Source organism: Hyla sarda, unplaced genomic scaffold (assembly GCF_029499605.1).
Source record: "Hyla sarda isolate aHylSar1 unplaced genomic scaffold, aHylSar1.hap1 scaffold_705, whole genome shotgun sequence".
NCBI lineage: Eukaryota > Metazoa > Chordata > Amphibia > Anura > Hylidae > Hyla > Hyla sarda.
This window is the reverse complement of record NW_026610724.1, coordinates 62,001-82,297: the sequence shown is the minus strand read 5'-3', so window position 1 is coordinate 82,297 and position 20,297 is coordinate 62,001. Positions and strand designations below refer to the sequence as shown.

Below are 20,297 nucleotides of genomic sequence, written 5' to 3'. Positions count from 1 at the left end.
AGCCTCAACGGCTTTGTAGATTGCACTCATGTCAGCAACTCCATATACATTTTTTTTTCTTCATGCTTCTTTCTTCATCCTTTTTTCTTTCTGTCATTCAGACTTTCATTCATTCGATCTCTCTCACTCACTTGCTTTAACTCATTTGTTCTCACTCACTCACTCACTCAATCACTCACTCACTCATTCACTCTCACTCACTCTCACTCTCTCACTCACTCGCTCACTAAGTCAGTCTCTCTCTCTCTCTCTCTCTTTTTCTTTTTATATATATTTTTTTCCGTCTTCTTCTTCTTCTTCTTCTTCTTCAGACCCTGTCATAGCACTAATGCCTTTCCAATACCACCAGCAGATGGAGACACTCCATTGCAACATTGGTTGTGAGCAGCAGTTTCTAAAAACAAATGCCTCATGGCGGATTTCCCATCCATCAATGGATGGTAAATTTTGTTTTTATCATTCACTGACCACAGATACCAATGCATGGTCAAGCAACAGCAATGACACACCCTTGTGTATAGGCATGAGACCCTCACGTCATTTAACAGGATTCAGCACCACCCACAAGACAGCTACCTGTCATGTCATGTCAAACCTGCACAGGTGTGCTAGATTATTATTATTTAGTTTTATTTTATTTTTTTACACCAATCAGTGTGCAAACATGGTCATTAAAACGCTAAATGAATAGACGTTCATAAACCAGTCAGTGCAACTCATCATTTTGGTCTCCAATTCTCAAACTCAAATTCTCACCCACGGAGGATTAAATGAGAATCTTTCTTGTTTAACACTGGAATGGGGTGGTGCACTGTTCACTACCCGAATATACTGCCACATCGGGTCAATGCATAGGGCGACAGAAGCAAGCTTCCAAATCAGCTCCCTTTCTCAAAAATCCATTTAATTTATGGTCCCCAGATAGGGAATGTATGTATCAGTATGTGCTCACAAGTCACCCAAGTGCAAGTATTCACACAAAAAAAAACGTGCCTCAGGATGCGATCTGTCGCAAGATCCTTTCTTTTTTTACACTTGATCTAAGCCAAAAGGCCTAGAGGGGATAACCGGGAAAGGGGTGGACCCAACCATGTCCCCTTCATGAGCACTCACATTACTCATAGGAATGGAAGGAAGGCTGGCAGCCAATCAGCCTCCCATACACTCTCTGGGTGGGTGGCAGTCAGCCACCCATACATACATACAGCACAGGCTAAACCCACATCATCACTTAAAAAAAGGACAGGCGACCATTGCACTCTGATGGAGCATTTAGCAATGCAATCCATAGCCTGGCTTTGCCTGAACCCCCATCACTCCTCCTCTTGCATATAAGACAATATTTCAGATCTGCATATGAAAACAACACGCCTACCTTTGTTGCACATAGCTGCCTGCCTGTCTCTAGTTACCCCACTGGCTGTAGCTGCGTCCCTTCCGACATGGAATAACACCAACTGTAACGATAAACTGAAAATTAACAGTATAAACCTGCATCATTTTGGACTCTGGTATTTGCTGAATCCGGGTGACCTGACAATCGATGGTGGTGCCGCTGGTGATTCTGGCCTTCTTGGAATCTGTTGGGCCTATGTGTTAGCTCACACATCACTTGGGTATCCATGGTAACTACCACAACATGGTCATCTGCAGTTTACATCTAGCCCGTGGCATTGAATGGCATTTTAAAAGTGCTAAGGGTCCTGGTGCAATAATCCTCCCATGAGGATCAGCCTCAACGGCTTTGTAGATTGCACTCATGTCAGCAACTCCATATACATTTTTTTTTCTTCATGCTTCTTTCTTCATCCTTTTTTCTTTCTGTCATTCAGACTTTCATTCATTCGATCTCTCTCACTCACTTGCTTTAACTCATTTGTTCTCACTCACTCACTCACTCACTCAATCACTCACTCACTCATTCACTCTCACTCACTCTCACTCTCTCACTCACTCGCTCACTAAGTCAGTCTCTCTCTCTCTCTCTCTCTTTTTCTTTTTATATATATTTTTTTCCGTCTTCTTCTTCTTCTTCTTCTTCTTCTTCAGACCCTGTCATAGCACTAATGCCTTTCCAATACCACCAGCAGATGGAGACACTCCATTGCAACATTGGTTGTGAGCAGCAGTTTCTAAAAACAAATGCCTCATGGAGGATTTCCCATCCATCAATGGATGGTAAATTTTGTTTTTATCATTCACTGACCACAGATACCAATGCATGGTCAAGCAACAGCAATGACACACCCTTGTGTATAGGCATGAGACCCTCACGTCATTTAACAGGATTCAGCACCACCCACAAGACAGCTACCTGTCATGTCATGTCAAACCTGCACAGGTGTGCTAGATTATTATTATTTAGTTTTATTTTATTTTTTTACACCAATCAGTGTGCAAACATGGTCATTAAAACGCTAAATGAATAGACGTTCATAAACCAGTCAGTGCAACTCATCATTTTGGTCTCCAATTCTCAAACTCAAATTCTCACCCACGGAGGATTAAATGAGAATCTTTCTTGTTTAACACTGGAATGGGGTGGTGCACTGTTCACTACCCGAATATACTGCCACATCGGGTCAATGCATAGGGCGACAGAAGCAAGCTTCCAAATCAGCTCCCTTTCTCAAAAATCCATTTAATTTATGGTCCCCAGATAGGGAACGTATGTATCAGTATGTGCTCACAAGTCACCCAAGTGCAAGTATTCACACAAAAAAAAACGTGCCTCAGGATGCGATCTGTCACAAGATCCTTTCTTTTTTTACACTTGATCTAAGCCAAAAGGCCTAGAGGGGATAACCGGGAAAGGGGTGGACCCAACCATGTCCCCTTCATGAGCACTCACATTACTCATAGGAATGGAAGGAAGGCTGGCAGCCAACCAGCCTCCCATACACTCTCTGGGTGGGTGGCAGTCAGCCACCCATACATACATACATACAGCACAGGCTAAACCCACATCATCACTTAAAAAAAGGACAGGCGACCATTGCACTCTGATGGAGCATTTAGCAATGCAATCCATAGCCTGGCTTTTGCCTGAACCCCCATCACTCCTCCTCTTGCATATAAGACAATATTTCAGATCTGCATATGAAAACAACACGCCTACCTTTGTTGCACATAGCTGCCTGCCTGTCTCTAGTTACCCCACTGGCTGTAGCTGCGTCCCTTCCGACATGGAATAACACCAACTGTAACGATAAACTGAAAATTAACAGTATAAACCTGCATCATTTTGGACTCTGGTATTTGCTGAATCCGGGTGACCTGACAATCGATGGTGGTGCCGCTGGTGATTCTGGCCTTCTTGGAATCTGTTGGGCCTATGTGTTAGCTCACACATCACTTGGGTATCCATGGTAACTACCACAACATGGTCATCTGCAGTTTACATCTAGCCCGTGGCATTGAATGGCATTTTAAAAGTGCTAAGGGTCCTGGTGCAATAATCCTCCCATGAGGATCAGCCTCAACGGCTTTGTAGATTGCACTCATGTCAGCAACTCCATATACATTTTTTTTTCTTCATGCTTCTTTCTTCATCCTTTTTTCTTTCTGTCATTCAGACTTTCATTCATTCGATCTCTCTCACTCACTTGCTTTAACTCATTTGTTCTCACTCACTCACTCACTCAATCACTCACTCACTCATTCACTCTCACTCACTCTCACTCTCTCACTCACTCGCTCACTAAGTCAGTCTCTCTCTCTCTCTCTCTCTCTTTTTCTTTTTATATATATTTTTTTCCGTCTTCTTCTTCTTCTTCTTCTTCTTCTTCAGACCCTGTCATAGCACTAATGCCTTTCCAATACCACCAGCAGATGGAGACACTCCATTGCAACATTGGTTGTGAGCAACAGTTTCTAAAAACAAATGCCTCATGGCGGATTTCCCATCCATCAATGGATGGTAAATTTTGTTTTTATCATTCACTGACCACAGATACCAATGCATGGTCAAGCAACAGCAATGACACACCCTTGTGTATAGGCATGAGACCCTCACGTCATTTAACAGGATTCAGCACCACCCACAAGACAGCTACCTGCCATGTCATGTCAAACCTGCACAGGTGTGCTAGATTATTATTATTTAGTTTTATTTTATTTTTTTACACCAATCAGTGTGCAAACATGGTCATTAAAACGCTAAATGAATAGACGTTCATAAACCAGTCAGTGCAACTCATCATTTTGGTCTCCAATTCTCAAACTCAAATTCTCACCCACGGAGGATTAAATGAGAATCTTTCTTGTTTAACACTGGAATGGGGTGGTGCACTGTTCACTACCCGAATATACTGCCACATCGGGTCAATGCATAGGGCGACAGAAGCAAGCTTCCAAATCAGCTCCCTTTCTCAAAAATCCATTTAATTTATGGTCCCCAGATAGGGAACGTATGTATCAGTATGTGCTCACAAGTCACCCAAGTGCAAGTATTCACACAAAAAAAAAAAAGTGCCTCAGGATGCGATCTGTCGCAAGATCCTTTCTTTTTTTACACTTGATCTAAGCCAAAAGGCCTAGAGGGGATAACCGGGAAAGGGGTGGACCCAACCATGTCCCCTTCATGAGCACTCACATTACTCATAGGAATGGAAGGAAGGCTGGCAGCCAACCAGCCTCCCATACACTCTCTGGGTGGGTGGCAGTCAGCCACCCATACATACATACAGCACAGGCTAAACCCACATCATCACTTAAAAAAAGGACAGGCGACCATTGCACTCTGATGGAGCATTTAGCAATGCAATCCATAGCCTGGCTTTTGCCTGAACCCCCATCACTCCTCCTCTTGCATATAAGACAATATTTCAGATCTGCATATGAAAACAACACGCCTACCTTTGTTGCACATAGCTGCCTGCCTGTCTCTAGTTACCCCACTGGCTGTAGCTGCGTCCCTTCCGACATGGAATAACACCAACTGTAACGATAAACTGAAAATTAACAGTATAAACCTGCATCATTTTGGACTCTGGTATTTGCTGAATCCGGGTGACCTGACAATCGATGGTGGTGCCGCTGGTGATTCTGGCCTTCTTGGAATCTGTTGGGCCTATGTGTTAGCTCACACATCACTTGGGTATCCATGGTAACTACCACAACATGGTCATCTGCAGTTTACATCTAGCCCGTGGCATTGAATGGCATTTTAAAAGTGCTAAGGGTCCTGGTGCAATAATCCTCCCATGAGGATCAGCCTCAACGGCTTTGTAGATTGCACTCATGTCAGCAACTCCATATACATTTTTTTTTCTTCATGCTTCTTTCTTCATCCTTTTTTCTTTCTGTCATTCAGACTTTCATTCATTCGATCTCTCTCACTCACTTGCTTTAACTCATTTGTTCTCACTCACTCACTCACTCAATCACTCACTCACTCATTCACTCTCACTCACTCTCACTCTCTCACTCACTCGCTCACTAAGTCAGTCTCTCTCTCTCTCTCTCTCTCTCTTTTTCTTTTTATATATATTTTTTTCCGTCTTCTTCTTCTTCTTCTTCTTCTTCTTCTTCAGACCCTGTCATAGCACTAATGCCTTTCCAATACCACCAGCAGATGGAGACACTCCATTGCAACATTGGTTGTGAGCAGCAGTTTCTAAAAACAAATGCCTCATGGCGGATTTCCCATCCATCAATGGATGGTAAATTTTGTTTTTATCATTCACTGACCACAGATACCAATGCATGGTCAAGCAACAGCAATGACACACCCTTGTGTATAGGCATGAGACCCTCACGTCATTTAACAGGATTCAGCACCACCCACAAGACAGCTACCTGTCATGTCATGTCAAACCTGCACAGGTGTGCTAGATTATTATTATTTAGTTTTATTTTATTTTTTTACACCAATCAGTGTGCAAACATGGTCATTAAAACGCTAAATGAATAGACGTTCATAAACCAGTCAGTGCAACTCATCATTTTGGTCTCCAATTCTCAAACTCAAATTCTCACCCACGGAGGATTAAATGAGAATCTTTCTTGTTTAACACTGGAATGGGGTGGTGCACTGTTCACTACCCGAATATATTGCCACATCGGGTCAATGCATAGGGCGACAGAAGCAAGCTTCCAAATCAGCTCCCTTTCTCAAAAATCCATTTAATTTATGGTCCCCAGATAGGGAACGTATGTATCAGTATGTGCTCACAAGTCACCCAAGTGCAAGTATTCACACAAAAAAAAACATGCCTCAGGATGCGATCTGTCGCAAGATCCTTTCTTTTTTTACACTTGATCTAAGCCAAAAGGCCTAGAGGGGATAACCGGGAAAGGGGTGGACCCAACCATGTCCCCTTCATGAGCACTCACATTACTCATAGGAATGGAAGGAAGGCAGCCAACCAGCCTCCCATACACTCTCTGGGTGGGTGGCAGTCAGCCACCCATACATACATACAGCACAGGCTAAACCCACATCATCACTTAAAAAAAGGACAGGCGACCATTGCACTCTGATGGAGCATTTAGCAATGCAATCCATAGCCTGGCTTTTGCCTGAACCCCCATCACTCCTCCTCTTGCATATAAGACAATATTTCAGATCTGCATATGAAAACAACACGCCTACCTTTGTTGCACATAGCTGCCTGCCTGTCTCTAGTTACCCCACTGGCTGTAGCTGCGTCCCTTCCGACATGGAATAACACCAACTGTAACGATAAACTGAAAATTAACAGTATAAACCTGCATCATTTTGGACTCTGGTATTTGCTGAATCCGGGTGACCTGACAATCGATGGTGGTGCCGCTGGTGATTCTGGCCTTCTTGGAATCTGTTGGGCCTATGTGTTAGCTCACACATCACTTGGGTATCCATGGTAACTACAACAACATGGTCATCTGCAGTTTACATCTAGCCCGTGGCATTGAATGGCATTTTAAAAGTGCTAAGGGTCCTGGTGCAATAATCCTCCCATGAGGATCAGCCTCAACGGCTTTGTAGATTGCACTCATGTCAGCAACTCCATATACATTTTTTTTTCTTCATGCTTCTTTCTTCATCCTTTTTTCTTTCTGTCATTCAGACTTTCATTCATTCGATCTCTCTCACTCACTTGCTTTAACTCATTTGTTCTCACTCACTCACTCACTCAATCACTCACTCACTCATTCACTCTCACTCACTCACTCTCTCACTCACTCGCTCACTAAGTCAGTCTCTCTCTCTCTCTCTCTTTTTCTTTTTATATATATTTTTTTCCGTCTTCTTCTTCTTCTTCTTCTTCTTCTTCAGACCCTGTCATAGCACTAATGCCTTTCCAATACCACCAGCAGATGGAGACACTCCATTGCAACATTGGTTGTGAGCAGCAGTTTCTAAAAACAAATGCCTCATGGCGGATTTCCCATCCATCAATGGATGGTAAATTTTGTTTTTATCATTCACTGACCACAGATACCAATGCATGGTCAAGCAACAGCAATGACACACCCTTGTGTATAGGCATGAGACCCTCACGTCATTTAACAGGATTCAGCACCACCCACAAGACAGCTACCTGTCATGTCATGTCAAACCTGCACAGGTGTGCTAGATTATTATTATTTAGTTTTATTTTATTTTTTTACACCAATCAGTGTGCAAACATGGTCATTAAAACGCTAAATGAATAGACGTTCATAAACCAGTCAGTGCAACTCATCATTTTGGTCTCCAATTCTCAAACTCAAATTCTCACCCACGGAGGATTAAATGAGAATCTTTCTTGTTTAACACTGGAATGGGGTGGTGCACTGTTCACTACCCGAATATACTGCCACATCGGGTCAATGCATAGGGCGACAGAAGCAAGCTTCCAAATCAGCTCCCTTTCTCAAAAATCCATTTAATTTATGGTCCCCAGATAGGGAACGTATGTATCAGTATGTGCTCACAAGTCACCCAAGTGCAAGTATTCACAAAAAAAAAACATGCCTCAGGATGCGATCTGTCGCAAGATCCTTTCTTTTTTTACACTTGATCTAAGCCAAAAGGCCTAGAGGGGATAACCGGGAAAGGGGTGGACCCAACCATGTCCCCTTCATGAGCACTCACATTACTCATAGGAATGGAAGGAAGGCTGGCAGCCAACCAGCCTCCCATACACTCTCTGGGTGGGTGGCAGTCAGCCACCCATACATACATACAGCACAGGCTAAACCCACATCATCACTTAAAAAAAGGACAGGCGACCATTGCACTCTGATGGAGCATTTAGCAATGCAATCCATAGCCTGGCTTTTGCCTGAACCCCCATCACTCCTCCTCTTGCATATAAGACAATATTTCAGATCTGCATATGAAAACAACACGCCTACCTTTGTTGCACATAGCTGCCTGCCTGTCTCTAGTTACCCCACTGGCTGTAGCTGCGTCCCTTCCGACATGGAATAACACCAACTGTAACGATAAACTGAAAATTAACAGTATAAACCTGCATCATTTTGGACTCTGGTATTTGCTGCATCCGGGTGACCTGACAATCGATGGTGGTGCCGCTGGTGATTCTGGCCTTCTTGGAATCTGTTGGGCCTATGTGTTAGCTCACACATCATTTGGGTATCCATGGTAACTACCACAACATGGTCATCTGCAGTTTACATCTAGCCCGTGGCATTGAATGGCATTTTAAAAGTGCTAAGGGTCCTGGTGCAATAATCCTCCCATGAGGATCAGCCTCAACGGCTTTGTAGATTGCACTCATGTCAGCAACTCCATATACATTTTTTTTTCTTCATGCTTCTTTCTTCATCCTTTTTTCTTTCTGTCATTCAGACTTTCATTCATTCGATCTCTCTCACTCACTTGCTTTAACTCATTTGTTCTCACTCACTCACTCACTCACTCAATCACTCACTCACTCATTCACTCTCACTCACTCTCACTCTCTCACTCACTCGCTCACTAAGTCAGTCTCTCTCTCTCTCTCTCTCTCTTTTTCTTTTTATATATATTTTTTTCCGTCTTCTTCTTCTTCTTCTTCTTCTTCAGACCCTGTCATAGCACTAATGCCTTTCCAATACCACCAGCAGATGGAGACACTCCATTGCAACATTGGTTGTGAGCAGCAGTTTCTAAAAACAAATGCCTCATGGCGGATTTCCCATCCATCAATGGATGGTAAATTTTGTTTTTATCATTCACTGACCACAGATACCAATGCATAGTCAAGCAACAGCAATGACACACCCTTGTGTATAAGCATGAGACCCTCACGTCATTTAACAGGATTCAGCACCACCCACAAGACAGCTACCTGTCATGTCATGTCAAACCTGCACAGGTGTGCTAGATTATTATTATTTAGTTTTATTTTATTTTTTTACACCAATCAGTGTGCAAACATGGTCATTAAAACGCTAAATGAATAGACGTTCATAAACCAGTCAGTGCAACTCATCATTTTGGTCTCCAATTCTCAAACTCAAATTCTCACCCACGGAGGATTAAATGAGAAACTTTCTTGTTTAACACTGGAATGGGGTGGTGCACTGTTCACTACCCGAATATACTGCCACATCGGGTCAATGCATAGGGCGACAGAAGCAAGCTTCCAAATCAGCTCCCTTTCTCAAAAATCCATTTAATTTATGGTCCCCAGATAGGGAACGTATGTATCAGTATGTGCTCACAAGTCACCCAAGTGCAAGTATTCACACAAAAAAAAACGTGCCTCAGGATGCGATCTGTCGCAAGATCCTTTCTTTTTTTACACTTGATCTAAGCCAAAAGGCCTAGAGGGGATAACCGGGAAAGGGGTGGACCCAACCATGTCCCCTTCATGAGCACTCACATTACTCATAGGAATGGAAGGAAGGCTGGCAGCCAACCAGCCTCCCATACACTCTCTGGGTGGGTGGCAGTCAGCCACCCATACATACATACAGCACAGGCTAAACCCACATCATCACTTAAAAAAAGGACAGGCGACCATTGCACTCTGATGGAGCATTTAGCAATGCAATCCATAGCCTGGCTTTTGCCTGAACCCCCATCACTCCTCCTCTTGCATATAAGACAATATTTCAGATCTGCATATGAAAACAACACGCCTACCTTTGTTGCACATAGCTGCCTGCCTGTCTCTAGTTACCCCACTGGCTGTAGCTGCGTCCCTTCCGACATGGAATAACACCAACTGTAACGATAAACTGAAAATTAACAGTATAAACCTGCATCATTTTGGACTCTGGTATTTGCTGAATCCGGGTGACCTGACAATCGATGGTGGTGCCGCTGGTGATTCTGGCCTTCTTGGAATCTGTTGGGCCTATGTGTTAGCTCACACATCACTTGGGTATCCATGGTAACTACCACAACATGGTCATCTGCAGTTTACATCTAGCCCGTGGCATTGAATGGCATTTTAAAAGTGCTAAGGGTCCTGGTGCAATAATCCTCCCATGAGGATCAGCCTCAACGGCTTTGTAGATTGCACTCATGTCAGCAACTCCATATACATTTTTTTTTCTTCATGCTTCTTTCTTCATCCTTTTTTCTTTCTGTCATTCAGACTTTCATTCATTCGATCTCTCTCACTCACTTGCTTTAACTCATTTGTTCTCACTCACTCACTCACTCAATCACTCACTCACTCATTCACTCTCACTCACTCTCACTCTCTCACTCACTCGCTCACTAAGTCAGTCTCTCTCTCTCTCTCTCTCTTTTTCTTTTTATATATATTTTTTTCCGTCTTCTTCTTCTTCTTCTTCTTCTTCAGACCCTGTCATAGCACTAATGCCTTTCCAATACCACCAGCAGATGGAGACACTCCATTGCAACATTGGTTGTGAGCAGCAGTTTCTAAAAACAAATGCCTCATGGCGGATTTCCCATCCATCAATGGATGGTAAATTTTGTTTTTATCATTCACTGACCACAGATACCAATGCATGGTCAAGCAACAGCAATGACACACCCTTGTGTATAGGCATGAGACCCTCACGTCATTTAACAGGATTCAGCACCACCCACAAGACAGCTACCTGTCATGTCATGTCAAACCTGCACAGGTGTGCTAGATTATTATTATTTAGTTTTATTTTATTTTTTTACACCAATCAGTGTGCAAACATGGTCATTAAAACGCTAAATGAATAGACGTTCATAAACCAGTCAGTGCAACTCATCATTTTGGTCTCCAATTCTCAAACTCAAATTCTCACCCACGGAGGATTAAATGAGAATCTTTCTTGTTTAACACTGGAATGGGGTGGTGCACTGTTCACTACCCGAATATACTGCCACATCGGGTCAATGCATAGGGCGACAGAAGCAAGCTTCCAAATCAGCTCCCTTTCTCAAAAATCCATTTAATTTATGGTCCCCAGATAGGGAACGTATGTATCAGTATGTGCTCACAAGTCACCCAAGTGCAAGTATTCACACAAAAAAAAAAACGTGCCTCAGGATGCGATCTGTCGCAAGATCCTTTCTTTTTTTACACTTGATCTAAGCCAAAAGGCCTAGAGGGGATAACCGGGAAAGGGGTGGACCCAACCATGTCCCCTTCATGAGCACTCACATTACTCATAGGAATGGAAGGAAGGCTGGCAGCCAACCAGCCTCCCATACACTCTCTGGGTGGGTGGCAGTCAGCCACCCATACATACATACAGCACAGGCTAAACCCACATCATCACTTAAAAAAAGGACAGGCGACCATTGCACTCTGATGGAGCATTTAGCAATGCAATCCATAGCCTGGCTTTTGCCTGAACCCCCATCACTCCTCCTCTTGCATATAAGACAATATTTCAGATCTGCATATGAAAACAACACGCCTACCTTTGTTGCACATAGCTGCCTGCCTGTCTCTAGTTACCCCACTGGCTGTAGCTGCGTCCCTTCCGACATGGAATAACACCAACTGTAACGATAAACTGAAAATTAACAGTATAAACCTGCATCATTTTGGACTCTGGTATTTGCTGAATCCGGGTGACCTGACAATCGATGGTGGTGCCGCTGGTGATTCTGGCCTTCTTGGAATCTGTTGGGCCTATGTGTTAGCTCACACATCACTTGGGTATCCATGGTAACTACCACAACATGGTCATCTGCAGTTTACATCTAGCCCGTGGCATTGAATGGCATTTTAAAAGTGCTAAGGGTCCTGGTGCAATAATCCTCCCATGAGGATCAGCCTCAACGGCTTTGTAGATTGCACTCATGTCAGCAACTCCATATACATTTTTTTTTCTTCATGCTTCTTTCTTCATCCTTTTTTCTTTCTGTCATTCAGACTTTCATTCATTCGATCTCTCTCACTCACTTGCTTTAACTCATTTGTTCTCACTCACTCACTCACTCACTCACTCAATCACTCACTCACTCATTCACTCTCACTTACTCTCACTCTCTCACTCACTCGCTCACTAAGTCAGTCTCTCTCTCTCTCTCTCTCTTTTTCTTTTTATATATATTTTTTTCCGTCTTCTTCTTCTTCTTCTTCTTCAGACCCTGTCATAGCACTAATGCCTTTCCAATACCACCAGCAGATGGAGACACTCCATTGCAACATTGGTTGTGAGCAGCAGTTTCTAAAAACAAATGCCTCATGGCGGATTTCCCATCCATCAATGGATGGTAAATTTTGTTTTTATCATTCACTGACCACAGATACCAATGCATGGTCAAGCAACAGCAATGACACACCCTTGTGTATAGGCATGAGACCCTCACGTCATTTAACAGGATTCAGCACCACCCACAAGACAGCTACCTGTCATGTCATGTCAAACCTGCACAGGTGTGCTAGATTATTATTATTTAGTTTTATTTTATTTTTTTACACCAATCAGTGTGCAAACATGGTCATTAAAACGCTAAATGAATAGACGTTCATAAACCAGTCAGTGCAAATCATCATTTTGGTCTCCAATTCTCAAACTCAAATTCTCACCCACGGAGGATTAAATGAGAATCTTTCTTGTTTAACACTGGAATGGGATGGTGCACTGTTCACTACCCGAATATACTGCCACATCGGGTCAATGCATAGGGCGACAGAAGCAAGCTTCCAAATCAGCTCCCTTTCTCAAAAATCCATTTAATTTATGGTCCCCAGATAGGGAACGTATGTATCAGTATGTGCTCACAAGTCACCCAAGTGCAAGTATTCACACAAAAAAAAAGTGCCTCAGGATGCGATCTGTCGCAAGATCCTTTCTTTTTTTACACTTGATCTAAGCCAAAAGGCCTAGAGGGGATAACCGGGAAAGGGGTGGACCCAACCATGTCCCCTTCATGAGCACTCACATTACTCATAGGAATGGAAGGAAGGCTGGCAGCCAACCAGCCTCCCATATACTCTCTGGGTGGGTGGCAGTCAGCCACCCATACATACATACAGCACAGGCTAAACCCACATCATCACTTAAAAAAAGGACAGGCGACCATTGCACTCTGATGGAGCATTTAGCAATGCAATCCATAGCCTGGCTTTTGCCTGAACCCCCATCACTCCTCCTCTTGCATATAAGACAATATTTCAGATCTGCATATGAAAACAACACGCCTACCTTTGTTGCACATAGCTGCCTGCCTGTCTCTAGTTACCCCACTGGCTGTAGCTGCGTCCCTTCCGACATGGAATAACACCAACTGTAACGATAAACTGAAAATTAACAGTATAAACCTGCATCATTTTGGACTCTGGTATTTGCTGAATCCGGGTGACCTGACAATCGATGGTGGTGCCGCTGGTAATTCTGGCCTTCTTGGAATCTGTTGGGCCTATGTGTTAGCTCACACATCACTTGGGTATCCATGGTAACTACCACAACATGGTCATCTGCAGTTTACATCTAGCCCGTGGCATTGAATGGCATTTTAAAAGTGCTAAGGGTCCTGGTGCAATAATCCTCCCATGAGGATCAGCCTCAACGGCTTTGTAGATTGCACTCATGTCAGCAACTCCATATACATTTTTTTTTCTTCATGCTTCTTTCTTCATCCTTTTTTCTTTCTGTCATTCAGACTTTCATTCATTCGATCTCTCTCACTCACTTGCTTTAACTCATTTGTTCTCACTCACTCACTCACTCAATCACTCACTCACTCATTCACTCTCACTCACTCTCACTCTCTCACTCACTCGCTCACTAAGTCAGTCTCTCTCTCTCTCTCTCTCTTTTTCTTTTTATATATATTTTTTTCCGTCTTCTTCTTCTTCTTCTTCTTCTTCTTCAGACCCTGTCATAGCACTAATGCCTTTCCAATACCACCAGCAGATGGAGACACTCCATTGCAACATTGGTTGTGAGCAGCAGTTTCTAAAAACAAATGCCTCATGGCGGATTTCCCATCCATCAATGGATGGTAAATTTTGTTTTTATCATTCACTGACCACAGATACCAATGCATGGTCAAGCAACAGCAATGACACACCCTTGTGTATAGGCATGAGACCCTCACGTCATTTAACAGGATTCAGCACCACCCACAAGACAGCTACCTGTCATGTCATGTCAAACCTGCACAGGTGTGCTAGATTATTATTATTTAGTTTTATTTTATTTTTTTACACCAATCAGTGTGCAAACATGGTCATTAAAACGCTAAATGAATAGACGTTCATAAACCAGTCAGTGCAACTCATCATTTTGGTCTCCAATTCTCAAACTCAAATTCTCACCCACGGAGGATTAAATGAGAATCTTTCTTGTTTAACACTGGAATGGGGTGGTGCACTGTTCACTACCCGAATATACTGCCACATCGGGTCAATGCATAGGGCGACAGAAGCAAGCTTCCAAATCAGCTCCCTTTCTCAAAAATCCATTTAATTTATGGTCCCCAGATAGGGAACGTATGTATCAGTATGTGCTCACAAGTCACCCAAGTGCAAGTATTCACACAAAAAAAAAAACGTGCCTCAGGATGCGATCTGTCGCAAGATCCTTTCTTTTTTTACACTTGATCTAAGCCAAAAGGCCTAGAGGGGATAACCGGGAAAGGGGTGGACCCAACCATGTCCCCTTCATGAGCACTCACATTACTCATAGGAATGGAAGGAAGGCTGGCAGCCAACCAGCCTCCCATACACTCTCTGGGTGGGTGGCAGTCAGCCACCCATACATACATACAGCACAGGCTAAACCCACATCATCACTTAAAAAAAGGACAGGCGACCATTGCACTCTGATGGAGCATTTAGCAATGCAATCCATAGCCTGGCTTTTGCCTGAACCCCCATCACTCCTCCTCTTGCATATAAGACAATATTTCAGATCTGCATATGAAAACAACACGCCTACCTTTGTTGCACATAGCTGCCTGCCTGTCTCTAGTTACCCCACTGGCTGTAGCTGCGTCCCTTCCGACATGGAATAACACCAACTGTAACGATAAACTGAAAATTAACAGTATAAACCTGCATCATTTTGGACTCTGGTATTTGCTGAATCCGGGTGACCTGACAATCGATGGTGGTGCCGCTGGTGATTCTGGCCTTCTTGGAATCTGTTGGGCCTATGTGTTAGCTCACACATCACTTGGGTATCCATGGTAACTACCACAACATGGTCATCTGCAGTTTACATCTAGCCCGTGGCATTGAATGGCATTTTAAAAGTGCTAAGGGTCCTGGTGCAATAATCCTCCCATGAGGATCAGCCTCAACGGCTTTGTAGATTGCACTCATGTCAGCAACTCCATATACATTTTTTTTTCTTCATGCTTCTTTCTTCATCCTTTTTTCTTTCTGTCATTCAGACTTTCATTCATTCGATCTCTCTCACTCACTTGCTTTAACTCATTTGTTCTCACTCACTCACTCACTCAATCACTCACTCACTCATTCACTCTCACTCACTCTCACTCTCTCACTCACTCGCTCACTAAGTCAGTCTCTCTCTCTCTCTCTCTCTTTTTCTTTTTATATATATTTTTTTCCGTCTTCTTCTTCTTCTTCTTCTTCTTCTTCAGACCCTGTCATAGCACTAATGCCTTTCCAATACCACCAGCAGATGGAGACACTCCATTGCAACATTGGTTGTGAGCAGCAGTTTCTAAAAACAAATGCCTCATGGCGGATTTCCCATCCATCAATGGATGGTAAATTTTGTTTTTATCATTCACTGACCACAGATACCAATGCATGGTCAAGCAACAGCAATGACACACCCTTGTGTATAGGCATGAGACCCTCACGTCATTTAACAGGATTCAGCACCACCCACAAGACAGCTACCTGTCATGTCATGTCAAACCTGCACAGGTGTGCTAGATTATTATTATTTAGTTTTATTTTATTTTTTTACACCAATCAGTGTGCAAACATGGTCATTAAAACGCTAAATGAATAGACGTTCATAAACCAGTCAGTGCAACTCATCATTTTGGTCTCCAATTCTCAAACTCAAATTCTCACCCACGGAGGATTAAATGAGAATCTTTCTTGTTTAACACTGGAATGGGGTGGTGCACTGTTCACTACCCGAATATACTGCCACATCGGGTCAATGCATAGGGCGACAGAAGCAAGCTTCCAAATCAGCTCCCTTTCTCAAAAATCCATTTAATTTATGGTCCCCAGATAGGGAACGTATGTTTCAGTATGTGCTCACAAGTCACCCAAGTGCAAGTATTCACACAAAAAAAACGTGCCTCAGGATGCGATCTGTCGCAAGATCCTTTCTTTTTTTACACTTGATCTAAGCCAAAAGGCCTAGAGGGGATAACCGGGAAAGGGGTGGACCCAACCATGTCCCCTTCATGAGCACTCACATTACTCATAGGAATGGAAGGAAGGCTGGCAGCCAACCAGCCTCCCATACACTCTCTGGGTGGGTGGCAGTCAGCCACCCATACATACATACAGCACAGGCTAAACCCACATCATCACTTAAAAAAAGGACAGGCGACCATTGCACTCTGATGGAGCATTTAGCAATGCAATCCATAGCCTGGCTTTTGCCTGAACCCCCATCACTCCTCCTCTTGCATATAAGACAATATTTCAGATCTGCATATGAAAACAACACGCCTACCTTTGTTGCACATAGCTGCCTGCCTGTCTCTAGTTACCCCACTGGCTGTAGCTGCGTCCCTTCCGACATGGAATAACACCAACTGTAACGATAAACTGAAAATTAACAGTATAAACCTGCATCATTTTGGACTCTGGTATTTGCTGAATCCGGGTGACCTGACAATCGATGGTGGTGCCGCTGGTGATTCTGGCCTTCTTGGAATCTGTTGGGCCTATGTGTTAGCTCACACATCACTTGGGTATCCATGGTAACTACCACAACATGGTCATCTGCAGTTTACATCTAGCCCGTGGCATTGAATGGCATTTTAAAAGTGCTAAGGGTCCTGGTGCAATAATCCTCCCATGAGGATCAGCCTCAACGGCTTTGTAGATTGCACTCATGTCAGCAACTCCATATACATTTTTTTTTCTTCATGCTTCTTTCTTCATCCTTTTTTCTTTCTGTCATTCAGACTTTCATTCATTCGATCTCTCTCACTCACTTGCTTTAACTCATTTGTTCTCACTCACTCACTCACTCACTCAATCACTCACTCACTCATTCACTCTCACTCACTCTCACTCTCTCACTCACTCGCTCACTAAGTCAGTCTCTCTCTCTCTCTCTCTCTTTTTCTTTTTATATATATTTTTTTCCGTCTTCTTCTTCTTCTTCTTCTTCTTCTTCAGACCCTGTCATAGCACTAATGCCTTTCCAATACCACCAGCAGATGGAGACACTCCATTGCAACATTGGTTGTGAGCAGCAGTTTCTAAAAACAAATGCCTCATGGCGGATTTCCCATCCATCAATGGATGGTAAATTTTGTTTTTATCATTCACTGACCACAGATACCAATGCATGGTCAAGCAACAGCAATGACACACCCTTGTGTATAGGCATGAGACCCTCACGTCATTTAACAGGATTCAGCACCACCCACAAGACAGCTACCTGTCATGTCATGTCAAACCTGCACAGGTGTGCTAGATTATTATTATTTAGTTTTATTTTATTTTTTTACACCAATCAGTGTGCAAACATGGTCATTAAAACGCTAAATGAATAGACGTTCATAAACCAGTCAGTGCAACTCATCATTTTGGTCTCCAATTCTCAAACTCAAATTCTCACCCACGGAGGATTAAATGAGAATCTTTCTTGTTTAACACTGGAATGGGGTGGTGCACTGTTCACTACCCGAATATACTGCCACATCGGGTCAATGCATAGGGCGACAGAAGCAAGCTTCCAAATCAGCTCCCTTTCTCAAAAATCCATTTAATTTATGGTCCCCAGATAGGGAACGTATGTATCAGTATGTGCTCACAAGTCACCCAAGTGCAAGTATTCACACAAAAAAAAAACGTGCCTCAGGATGCGATCTGTCGCAAGATCCTTTCTTTTTTTACACTTGATCTAAGCCAAAAGGCCTAGAGGGGATAACCGGGAAAGGGGTGGACCCAACCATGTCCCCTTCATGAGCACTCACATTACTCATAGGAATGGAAGGAAGGCTGGCAGCCAACCAGCCTCCCATACACTCTCTGGGTGGGTGGCAGTCAGCCACCCATACATACATACAGCACAGGCTAAACCCACATCATCACTTAAAAAAAGGACAGGCGACCATTGCACTCTGATGGAGCATTTAGCAATGCAATCCATAGCCTGGCTTTTGCCTGAACCCCCATCACTCCTCCTCTTGCATATAAGACAATATTTCAGATCTGCATATGAAAACAACACGCCTACCTTTGTTGCACATAGCTGCCTGCCTGTCTCTAGTTACCCCACTGGCTGTAGCTGCGTCCCTTCCGACATGGAATAACACCAACTGTAACGATAAACTGAAAATTAACAGTATAAACCTGCATCATTTTGGACTCTGGTATTTGCTGAATCCGGGTGACCTGACAATCGATGGTGGTGCCGCTGGTGATTCTGGCCTTCTTGGAATCTGTTGGGCCTATGTGTTAGCTCACACATCACTTGGGTATCCATGGTAACTACCACAACATGGTCATCTGCAGTTTACATCTAGCCCGTGGCATTGAATGGCATTTTAAAAGTGCTAAGGGTCCTGGTGCAATAATCCTCCCATGAGGATCAGCCTCAACGGCTTTGTAGATTGCACTCATGTCAGCAACTCCATATACATTTTTTTTTCTTCATGCTTCTTTCTTCATCCTTTTTTCTTTCTGTCATTCAGACTTTCATTCATTCGATCTCTCTCACTCACTTGCTTTAACTCATTTGTTCTCACTCACTCACTCACTCACTCAATCACTCACTCACTCATTCACTCTCACTCACTCTCACTCACTCGCTCACTAAGTCAGTCTCTCTCTCTCTCTCTCTCTTTTTCTTTTTATATATATTTTTTTCCGTCTTCTTCTTCTTCTTCTTCTTCAGACCCTGTCATAGCACTAATGCCTTTCCAATACCACCAGCAGATGGAGACACTCCATTGCAACATTGGTTGTGAGCAGCAGTTTCTAAAAACAAATGCCTCATGGCGGATTTCCCATCCATCAATGGATGGTAAATTTTGTTTTTATCATTCACTGACCACAGATACCAATGCATGGTCAAGCAACAGCAATGACACACCCTTGTGTATAGGCATGAGACCCTCACGTCATTTAACAGGATTCAGCACCACCCACAAGACAGCTACCTGTCATGTCATGTCAAACCTGCACAGGTGTGCTAGATTATTATTATTTAGTTTTATTTTATTTTTTTACACCAATCAGTGTGCAAACATGGTCATTAAAACGCTAAATGAATAGACGTTCATAAACCAGTCAGTGCAACTCATCATTTTGGTCTCCAATTCTCAAACTCAAATTCTCACCCACGGAGGATTAAATGAGAATCTTTCTTGTTTAACACTGGAATGGGGTGGTGCACTGTTCACTACCCGAATATACTGCCACATCGGGTCAATGCATAGGGCGACAGAAGCAAGCTTCCAAATCAGCTCCCTTTCTCAAAAATCCATTTAATTTATGGTCCCCAGATAGGGAACGTATGTATCAGTATGTGCTCACAAGTCACCCAAGTGCAAGTATTCACACAAAAAAAAAAGTGCCTCAGGATGCGATCTGTCGCAAGATCCTTTCTTTTTTTACACTTGATCTAAGCCAAAAGGCCTAGAGGGGATAACCGGGAAAGGGGTGGACCCAACCATGTCCCCTTCATGAGCACTCACATTACTCATAGGAATGGAAGGAAGGCTGGCAGCCAACCAGCCTCCCATACACTCTCTGGGTGGGTGGCAGTCAGCCACCCATACATACATA

At 43.3% G+C, this 20,297-nt stretch overlaps 12 pseudogenes; all 12 read right to left on the bottom strand.

The window, feature by feature from the left end:
- Positions 1-801: 801 nt before the first annotated feature.
- On the bottom strand, positions 802-1,065 carry LOC130344165 (U2 spliceosomal RNA; annotated as a pseudogene).
- Positions 1,066-2,539: 1,474 nt separating this feature from the next.
- LOC130344154 (U2 spliceosomal RNA) lies at positions 2,540-2,803 on the bottom strand (annotated as a pseudogene).
- Positions 2,804-4,280: 1,477 nt separating this feature from the next.
- On the bottom strand, positions 4,281-4,546 carry LOC130344147 (U2 spliceosomal RNA; annotated as a pseudogene).
- Positions 4,547-6,024: 1,478 nt separating this feature from the next.
- LOC130344155 (U2 spliceosomal RNA) lies at positions 6,025-6,288 on the bottom strand (annotated as a pseudogene).
- Positions 6,289-7,751: 1,463 nt separating this feature from the next.
- LOC130344188 (U2 spliceosomal RNA) lies at positions 7,752-8,014 on the bottom strand (annotated as a pseudogene).
- Positions 8,015-9,488: 1,474 nt separating this feature from the next.
- Positions 9,489-9,752, bottom strand: LOC130344213 (U2 spliceosomal RNA; annotated as a pseudogene).
- A 1,468-nt stretch (positions 9,753-11,220) lies between these two features.
- On the bottom strand, positions 11,221-11,486 carry LOC130344151 (U2 spliceosomal RNA; annotated as a pseudogene).
- Positions 11,487-12,959: 1,473 nt separating this feature from the next.
- Positions 12,960-13,222, bottom strand: LOC130344184 (U2 spliceosomal RNA; annotated as a pseudogene).
- Positions 13,223-14,693: 1,471 nt separating this feature from the next.
- Positions 14,694-14,959, bottom strand: LOC130344150 (U2 spliceosomal RNA; annotated as a pseudogene).
- Positions 14,960-16,430: 1,471 nt separating this feature from the next.
- Positions 16,431-16,693, bottom strand: LOC130344189 (U2 spliceosomal RNA; annotated as a pseudogene).
- Positions 16,694-18,168: 1,475 nt separating this feature from the next.
- LOC130344140 (U2 spliceosomal RNA) lies at positions 18,169-18,433 on the bottom strand (annotated as a pseudogene).
- Positions 18,434-19,894: 1,461 nt separating this feature from the next.
- Positions 19,895-20,158, bottom strand: LOC130344191 (U2 spliceosomal RNA; annotated as a pseudogene).
- Positions 20,159-20,297: the final 139 nt, after the last annotated feature.